This window comes from Mirounga angustirostris, unplaced genomic scaffold (genome assembly GCF_029215605.1).
Source record: "Mirounga angustirostris isolate CCGP_5_RB_7025 unplaced genomic scaffold, mMirAng1.0.hap1 SCAF_17, whole genome shotgun sequence".
In the NCBI taxonomy this organism is placed as follows: Eukaryota; Metazoa; Chordata; class Mammalia; order Carnivora; family Phocidae; genus Mirounga; species Mirounga angustirostris.
The window spans coordinates 47,024,373-47,033,836 of NW_026991725.1; positions in this window are offsets into that span (position 1 = coordinate 47,024,373).

Here is a 9,464-nt window from a genome sequence, read left to right on the forward strand (position 1 = left end):
GGATTTTGGGTCCCAATCTCTGCCCCACCCACACTCCAGAGTCCTCTCGCCTCCGCAAAGCCCTCTCCAGCCTCTCTCCACTTTCAAAGCATTTTCAGTCCTGAGCAGTCTCTCTCCCTAAGGATCCCTTCCCTCTATCCCATCAGGCAAGCAGCTTTACCCAATTTTCTTCCTGAGCCTCAAGTCTGGTCTTCTCTCTCTTTCCTGATTTACAACCAGAACCTCTCGCAGTGGGACGGATCCTAGTTTAAAGCACATCTGTGAGTCTAACAGCCCCCGTCTATTTGAACAGGATGGTGGTGGGAACTGGCCCGGAGGGAGGTCACACCTGGATGGGCCAACAGAGGTGAAGGCAAGGCCTCGGGCATCTGGTCAACCAGCTGCCTAGCAGAGGCGTCCTGATTTATGGGTTAGGAGCCTACCCCCTCCTGGATCCAGAGATCTGGGAGGTGGGAAGTTGGTGCCGAGGGCTTAGGTGCAGATGTTTGGGGGACAGTGGCCAGCAAATGCTGAGAGCAGTGAGGAGCAGTGTGGAGTAAGACCGGAGCCTGAGCTCCATGGTATGTAAAGCCTGGCTGTTCTTAGGTGGCCTGTGGTTTCTGGGTTTATTTCCCTGTTGTCCTTGAGAAGAGCTGATTTATCTCCTGAGTACACAGGGCTTAGGGCTAGAAGCTTTCCAAGTGCTTACAGATAGGTTACACTCCCAAGAAAAGTTTTTTGAGTCTAAAATACAAAAAGAAGGGGTGCCTGGGTGGCTCAGTTGGTTGGGCGACTGCCTTCGGCTCAGGTCATGATCCTGGAGTCCCGGGATCGAGTCCCGCATCGGGCTCCCTGCTCGGCGGGGAGTCTGCTTCTCCCTCTGACCTTCCCCCCTCTCATGTGCTCTCTCTCTCTCACTCTCCCAAATAAATAAATAAATAAAATCTTTAAAAAAAAAAAAAAAAGAAAGTTCCATCCCGGGGGCGCCTGGGTGGCTCAGTCGGTTGAGTGTGTGACTCTTGATTTTGGCTCAGGTCATGATCTCAGGGTCATGGGATGGAGCCCTTCCATCGGGTGCTTGGGATTCTCTCTCTCCATCTCCCTCTGCCCCTCCTCCCCCTCTCTCAAATAAATTTATAAATAATCTTTAAAATATGAATAAGAAGAAGGAAACTCAAAAATTACTAGAAACTCAAAATTACTGGACAGATTTCCAGCAGAGAGCACCCACAGCTGCTCCTGTCATTCTGGGTATGAACACAACAGTGAGGCTGAGACCTGAGCTGGTCCCCTGCGGGGCTGCTGCGGCTGGTGGGGCTGCGCGTGTGAACCGTGTCTCAGTATGCTGGTGTGCAGACGGCCATGGTGGAGTCGTAGAGGAGGAGAAGAGATGGGTTGAGTCCCCTCAGATTCCAAACAGAGAAGATCAGGAGTTTGATTCATTGCCTACCTTACCACAATTCTACAAAATGCACCATTTGGACATGACACCGTTAGTACGAGCAGCTTCCAGGGACCAGGCAAGGAAATGGGGTGATTCTCAAGCACGAAGAGCCAGAGGGCGTGTAACCCAATCCTTCTTTGACTTTAATGAATGTGATGGAGAAGATCTTACCTTTAAGAAAAGAGACATCCTGAGAGGGGCACCTGGTTGGCTAAGTCGTTAAGCGTCTGCCTTCGGCTGGGGTCAGGATCTCAGGGTCCTGGGATGGAGCCCTGCATCGGGCTCCCTGCTCCCCCTGCTTATGTTCCCTCTCTCGCTGTGTCGCTCTCTGTCAAATAAATAAAATCTTTAAAAGAAAAGAGACATCCTGAGAATCCAGAAAAAATCCTGAAGAACAGTGGTGGAATGAGGACAGCAAAGGCAGGAAGGGGTTAATCCCAGTCCCTTCTGTTGAGAAGTATAGACCTGCCAGCATCTCAGGACTGGCTCTGATTGGTGGCCAGTGAGGTGGTAAAGGTCTCAGGATCAATGGGAGTGATCACATGGCAGAGCGTGGACTGCAGACAGGTAACTTCCCACTCAGTCCTGCCCCACTGCTGGCTGGACAGAACCCAGTGCAGACTCCAGCAGAGCATAGCTAGATGGAAGTTTTGCGGACAGAGGGACAATCTTTTTTTATTTTTTTGCAATTGCCATCTCTACAATTTCTTACAGATGTCAAAGGTGGTCTAGTTTATGTACACATTCTGTTCCGTCTGACCTTCTGGGACAGAATTACTCCATTCCTAGTAGCAGGGTCAAGGTATGAAACTAGAGAGTTCATGCATTAACTTCTGAATTACCTAATTTTAGGCAGTAGTGGCCGTGCCTATGTATATGGAACAGATGGGTATTTTGCCCCTTCTTCTCAGGCGGTGCAAATCAACCTGTGGAAAACGGATGGAGTCAGGAGGGTGTGCGCTGCTGATCCTGACTTATTGAATGGTTTTCTTTTCTCATTCTGAAGCCATTCTATCAAATGGCAATAGACCGTTCCCATCCACCCCCGTGAAGTAATCATGCACCATGTGAATAAAACGCAGTAAGAGGGGCGCCTGGGTGGCTCAGTCGTTAAGTGTCTGCCTTTGGCTCAGGTCATGATCCCAGGGTCCTGCTCAGCCGGGAGCCTGCTTCTCCCGCTCCCCCTGCTTGTGTTCCCTCTCTCCCTGTCTCTCTCTCTGTGTCAAATAAGTCAATAAAATCTTTTTTAAAAAAATAAATAAAAATAAAACGCAGTACGACCGTTTCGCTTATAAAACCTGACCAGTTTAGGACTCGTTCTGACACTTCAAATCCTAATAATTCGGGGCGTACTGCTGGAGGCATTTACTTGTCCTCCTTTCTAGCCAGTGATGCGTGCATTTTCTCCAGATTCTTGTCCTTCTCTTCCTCAAACCTACAAGTTAACTCTAAAAGCAGTGTCTGGGGCGCCTGGGTGGCTCAGTTGGTTAAGCGACTGCCTTCGGCTCAGGTCATGATCCTGGAGTCCCGGGATCGAGTCCCGCATCGGGCTCCCTGCTCGGCAGGGAGTCTGCTTCTCCCTCCGACCCTCCCCCCTCTCATGTGCTCTCTCTCAAATAAATAAATAAAATCTTAAAAAAATAAATAAATAAAAGCAGTGTCTGTTTTCACTCCAGATGAGACGCAGGATGGGCAGCGCACTTGACTCAGCGCACGGCGTTTAGCTGGAATTGGATGCACTGAACACCCAGCCGTCTGCCTTCGCCCAGGGGGGTCACAGCAGGTTCACTCTGCCCCAGCAGCTAAATTCACTCCTTACTCTTGGCTTTCCCTCCATCGTCAGGAGCCAGCTGCCACTGCTCCAAACACCGCGTCCTCGACGAGCAAGGATCCAAAGCAGCAAGTCAACACACAGAGCTGCCCGTCCTTAGACGTCTTTCTTTCTTCCTCGGGGCGGAGAATCTTTCATACAAGCCCCAGCAGGCTTCCAGACCCTCGAGTATCATTGGCCAGAACCGAGTCACATGTCTACCCCTAAGCCAATCACCGGCAAAAGAGAGTGGGCGTGCCCTACTGGGCTTAAGCCAATCATAACAGCGCTTGGTCGGGGAGGGGGCGGGGCTGCCCCGGCCTGCATCCCTGAGCGCAGGAGAGCGCGGGAAGGGACCGCGGAGCATCATGGTCGGCGGTGATGGAGCGGGATGGGGCACATGGCGCGGAGGGGAGGAGACCCTCAGGGCTGCAGCTGCCCTTTCCGGCCTTCCCCGGGCTGCAGCCACGTCCCAGCCTCGGGCTGCCTGTTGGTTTCCTAGGGCGGCCGAGGAGCAACGGAACCACAGAAGTGGATTGTCTCAGTTCTGGAGGCTGCAGCCTGAGCCCAAGGTGTGGGCAGGGCCGGCCGGGCCAGCCGGGCCGGGCTCCCTCCGAAGCCTGGAGGGAAGACACCCCCCTGCCTCGCGTCCTGGCCTCTTCCTGGCTTCCGCTGGTTTGCGGGCAGTCCTCGGCAGGCTACCCGGGCGGCCACTGGCTTTCTCCCCTGTGTGTCTGCGTCTGTCGTGTGGACCGCGGTCAGACTGGCTTAAAGACCCACCGGACTCGACTCTGACCTCGTCTTTACTAATGACATCTGCATCCGTTCTGTTTCCAGATAAGGTCACAGTCACAGGTGCTGAGGGTTAGGACTTCCCCATATCTTTCTGGAGGACACAATCCAACCCTTGACAGGTTGTAGGAGACTCCCTTGTATAACAGATGGTCTTTCTGCATTACCTAAATCCAGAGATTTTCTGTAGCTTAAAGCCAAAGAGTCCTTCTAAGGTAGGATTCTAATAGGGGTTCAGACGAGTCCAAAGAAACAAGCGTCACACACCATTCCTTCCGCAGTCTCATCCCCTCCTCACCTAAGCCTCCTTGTTTCCGGAAACAACTTAGAAAAGCTGGCATAATCACCAATGAGCAGTTTTATCTTTTTCAAACCAAAGTCCTCTATCAGAAGAGGGTCTCCTATAACTCTGAATACAGAAGGTTTGTTTGCAAAATTAGAGAGCCAGCATGAGCAGTCTCTTAAAATTAAGGAACAGTCTTCTTTTTTAGATTTTATGTATTTGAGAGAAAGAGAACACAAGCAGAGGGAGGGGCAGAGGGAGAAGCGGACTCCCTGCTGAGCAGGGACTCCCCCCACAATGTGGAGCTTGATCCCAGGACCCCGAGATCATGACCTGAGCTGAAGGCAGACGTTCAACCGACTGAGCCACCCAGACGCCCCAGGAGCAGTCTTCTTTTGAAATATATATATATATATTTTTTAAGATTTATTTATTTATTTATTTGACAGAGAAAGACACAGCGAGAGAGGGAACACAAACAGGGAGTGGGAGAGGGAGAAACAGACTCCCTGCCGAGCAGGGAGCCCGATGCGGGACTCGATCCAGGGACTCCAGGATCATGACCTGAGCAGAAGGCAGTCGCTTAACCAACTGAGCCACCCAGGCGCCCTTTTGAAATATATTCTTGCCAGTCAGAAGAAAATTCAGGGTGGTGATTGTTAGTGTTTTACTTGTCTTTGAGCTTTCTGATGCATCAGCTGTCCCAGATTAGTGGAGCTTCCTGCTGGTCCCTGCCCCGTCTTCTGGACGTTAATATTCTTAATATTCAGACCCTGTCACTAATCGCACACCCTCATCTAACCAAGCCCACCCCCAGGATTCTGACTTTTCAGAGCTGGGACAGCTTCCTCTTTGTGGCGTCCGTGACACGGCCACCACCGGCGACCAGGCTCTACTTGATTTTGTCTTTGCTGTTGTGGGGGTGACAGTTACAGCATGACCTTGACTCGCTCATTCCAAACTTGGAGAGCTTGTAAGAACTGGTGAAAATTTCTTTTTTTTTTTTTTTTTAAAGATTTTATTTATTTGACAGAGACACAGTGAGAGAGGGAACACAAGCAGGGGGAGTGGGAGAGGGAGAAGCAGGCTTCCCGCTCAGCAGGGAGCCTGATGCAGGGCTCGATCCCAGGACCCTGGGATCACGACCCGAGCCGAAGGCAGACGGTTAATGACTGAGCCACCCAGGTGCCCCAGAACCAGTTTTTTTAAAAAAGATTTTATTTATTTGATAGAGATAGTGAGAGAGCACAAGCAGGGGAGGGGCAGGCAGAAGGAGAGGGAGAAGCAGACTCCCTGCTGAGCAAGGAGCACGATGCGGGACTCGATCCCACGCTTAACGACTGAGCCACCCAGGCGCCCCAACTGGTGAAAATTTCTCATTAGTAATTTCAATGTCATGTATTTGTTGGTCTTTCTTAATTAAAAAAATACACTTTAGGGGTGCCTGGGTGGCTCAGTCGGTTGAGCATCTGCCTTCGGCTCAGGTCATGATCCCAGGCCCCGCATCGGGCTCCCTGCTCCACAGGGAAGCCTGCTTCTTCCTCTCCCACTCCCCCTGCTTGTGTTCCCTTTCTCGCTGTGTCTCTCTCTCTGTCAAATACGTAAATAAAATCTTTTTTTAAAAAAAGGAAGAAAGAAAGTTAGGATGAGGGGTGCCTGGGTGGCTCAGTTGGTTAAGCGACTGCCTTCGACTCAGGTCATAATCCCAGGGTCCTGGGATCGAGTCCCGCATCGTGCTCCTTGCTCAGCAGGGAGCCTGCGTCTCCCTCTGCTGCTCTCCCTTGCTTGTGCGCTCTCTCTCAAATGAATAAATAAAACCTTAAAAAAAATAAAGTTATGATGATAGAATTCTAGATGCTGAACCAGCCTTGTATATCCAGAATAAATCCTATTTGGCCATTCATTGTGCAGTATTCTTTGGATGCACCAGTGGTTTCTATTTGCCAGAATTTCAGCTAGAACTTTTGCTCATTTTCTTACTTATATCACCGGACTGCAGTTTCTCTCTTTGAACCTTTTCAAGCTTTGGTACTGAGATATGCTAGTTTAATAAAAATAAGCTAGTGAGGGGCGCCTGGCTGGCTCATTCAAGAGAGCACGCGACTCTTGATCTCAGGGTTATGGATTCAAGCCCCACATTGTGCATGGAGCCTACTTAAGAAAAAGAAAGAAAAATAAACTAGTGAGATATCAATCTTTCCCTACAACCTAGAACAATTTAAGTCACATTGGAATAACCTAGTTATTTTTAAGATCAATAAAACTCAGCTGTACAAACGGACCACCTCCTGGACCTTCTGCATTTTTGTTTTGTTTGCTTTAAATTAGTAACATACACGCATGACACCAAATTTGGAAGACAGAGAAGTACACCATGAACATTTTCCCTTCCTTTTCTTCCCTAGCCCCTCAATCTTCCCTGGAAGCCAAAGCATCATCCTTTCATGTGTATTCTTCCTGACATACTCTATGCATTTACAAACATATTTAATTTTTTTATCTAAAGAGTAGCATATTTCATACACTGTTCTATACCTTGATTTTCCCACATCACCACATACCTTGGAAATCTTTCCTTGTCGAGCTGGGTTCTTCTTTCTAATGGGCATGACATTCCATTTGGTAGGTATGCCATCACTTGGTGAACATTTAGATTGTCAACTAGCTTTCGGTATGATGAACAGTGTATCTGTGGGAGAAATGAACAGTGGAATTGTTTGCATTTTTAATGTTAACTGGTTTTGTCAAACTGTTTTCCAGAGGAATTGTACCAACACTCCCAGCAGCCGTGTGGGCAGATGCCTGGTTCCCCAAACCCCACTGACATGGTGAGTTTAAAAAACCTTTGGGTCTTGGGGCGCCTGGGTGGCTCAGTGGGTTGAGTGTCTGCCTTCGGCTCAGGTCATGATCTCAGGGTCCTGGGATCGAGTCTCGCATGGGGCTCCTTGCTCAGCAGGAAGCCTGCTTCTCCCTCTCCCTCCTGCTCATATGCTCGCTCACTCTCTCTCTCTCAAATAAATAAATAAAAAGCCTTTTGGTCTTTGACAGCCTAATAGATTAAATATTGTTTTACGGTCATTTTAACTTGTACTTCTCCTATTATAACTGAGGATGAGCATCTTTCTATATGTTTAAGAGCTTTTTGCATTTTTGATATCAACTGTTCACATATTTTGTCCATTTTGTGACTGTGTTGACTTTTTATTGTTTATTTGTAAGAGCTGGTAATATATTCAGAAAACTAGCCCCTCGCTGCCTTCTGTGTTGCCAACAATCTCAGCTAATCGCCCTTTGACTTTGTAACTTTTTCTCCATGCAGCTTTATTATATATTTTTGTTGTTAAATCTTTTCTCCTACAGCTCCTGGGTCATACTTTAAAAAATTTTTTTTAAATATTTTATTTATTTATTGGTCAGAGTGAGAGAGCACAAGCAGGGGGAGCAGCAGAGGGAGAGGGAGAAGCAGGTTCTCCACTGAGCAGGGAGCCCAACGCAGGGCTTGATCCCAGGACCCTGAGATCATGACCTGAGCAAAAGGCAGCTGCCTAACCGACTGAGCCACCCAGGGGCCCCCTGTGTCATACTTTTAAAGGGCTCCTCACTCTGAGATTATGGGAGAATTATTCCCTGTTTTCTTTTAATTCTTCTATTATTTCAATTTTTGCAATGAACTCTCAAATCACCTGGAACTCATTTACTTTAAGGACTGAAATAAAGATCTGATTCTAATTTTCCATATGCCCATCCATTTGCTAACACATTATTTGCTGAATATTCTTTCCTCCATGGAATAAACTACGCTTTTATCATATACTGAATTCCTTCAAGTATTTGGGCTTTCTGTTCAGTTCTTTTGAACTGTCTGTTCATATACCAGCTCCACACTATTTTAACTATTGTGGATAATCTACCCACATTATTTTCTTTTTCTAGAACTTGCCTAGATATTCTCACTTCTAAGTAAACTTCATATGAAGTTTCATATGTAGAATCAGCTTATCTACTTCCAAATATATCCTCCTTTAACTATCTATATGTGATCGTCTCTGATTTTAAGTCTGCAGATTTTCTATCCTCTTGGACGACTTTAGTAGATTCATCTGTTGCTGGATTGCCATCCATCTCCTCCGGCTTTTAAATTTTGTTGTCCTCGAGTTGCAAATAACTTTCCTTATAATTCTCCCATATCTATCTATAATTTGCTCATTAAATAGGTTGAACGTGGTAGAGAACAATCAAGAAATAGCTTTCTTTGTCTCCCTCTGTTACAAAAGTCCAAAAATAGACTTTTTTCAGTCTCTTTCCCACACCCCTTGAAAGTGTCTTGGGTGTGTGTATCGCTAAGTGGTCATTTAAGTTTTACCCACCATCTCATTTTCAGCTGTGAAATGCCCAGTCCAGCCCTAACCCAAACCTCATCCCCAAGCATTCGGAGCACCCCCTGCCCCAGGTTGCCCTTGCTGGGGTCTGAGGGGCTGCACTGGGCGAGAAGGCTGTTCCGTCCCTATTCTTCCTCACTCTTTCTCTCCCTGTCCCCTCACTGTGTTTCTCTGTGCTCCTCCAGGGTTGATGCAGAGGAGGGAGAGACATAAAGGAGAGGGGCCCGCGGTCATACGTGACCAGTGCTGTGGTGGGGTTAGGGTGCTCTTCAGTGGGCATCCAAACACCGGCTCTTCCATGCGGCCTGCTGCCAGTGCCCCTGAGACCCCACGGGACGCACCCCGCCCCAGCGGTCCCTCGGGAGGAGGAGGCACTCCCTGCGATGGTTGCCCCCAGCTCTGCCCAGAGCGCACCTGAGCACCCACAGCCTTTCTGCGTCGCCCCACCATGCACTCGTTCCCTGCAGGGTCATCCCTGGATGTCTCAAGCCCGAGCAGGAGCCTGTAAACCCGCGCCGGGCCTTGAGTTTTCGGAGGCTCTGCTGCCCCGGCTGATGCCCCCGCCATCACGGAAGCTCACTCCTTCCATGGAGTCCTCCAGGCTTGCAGGTTCTTGGACATCCCTGCCCCACCAGACAACCAGGTGCAGCCTGACCCACAGATGCACGGGGCAGCTCCAGCCCCGGTTCTCTGCCTCCAGGCTGTTCCTGCCAAGTAAGGCATGTTGGCTCCCAAATTTCCGAGGACGCATCCAGAGTCTTCTCTTGAGCTCTCCTG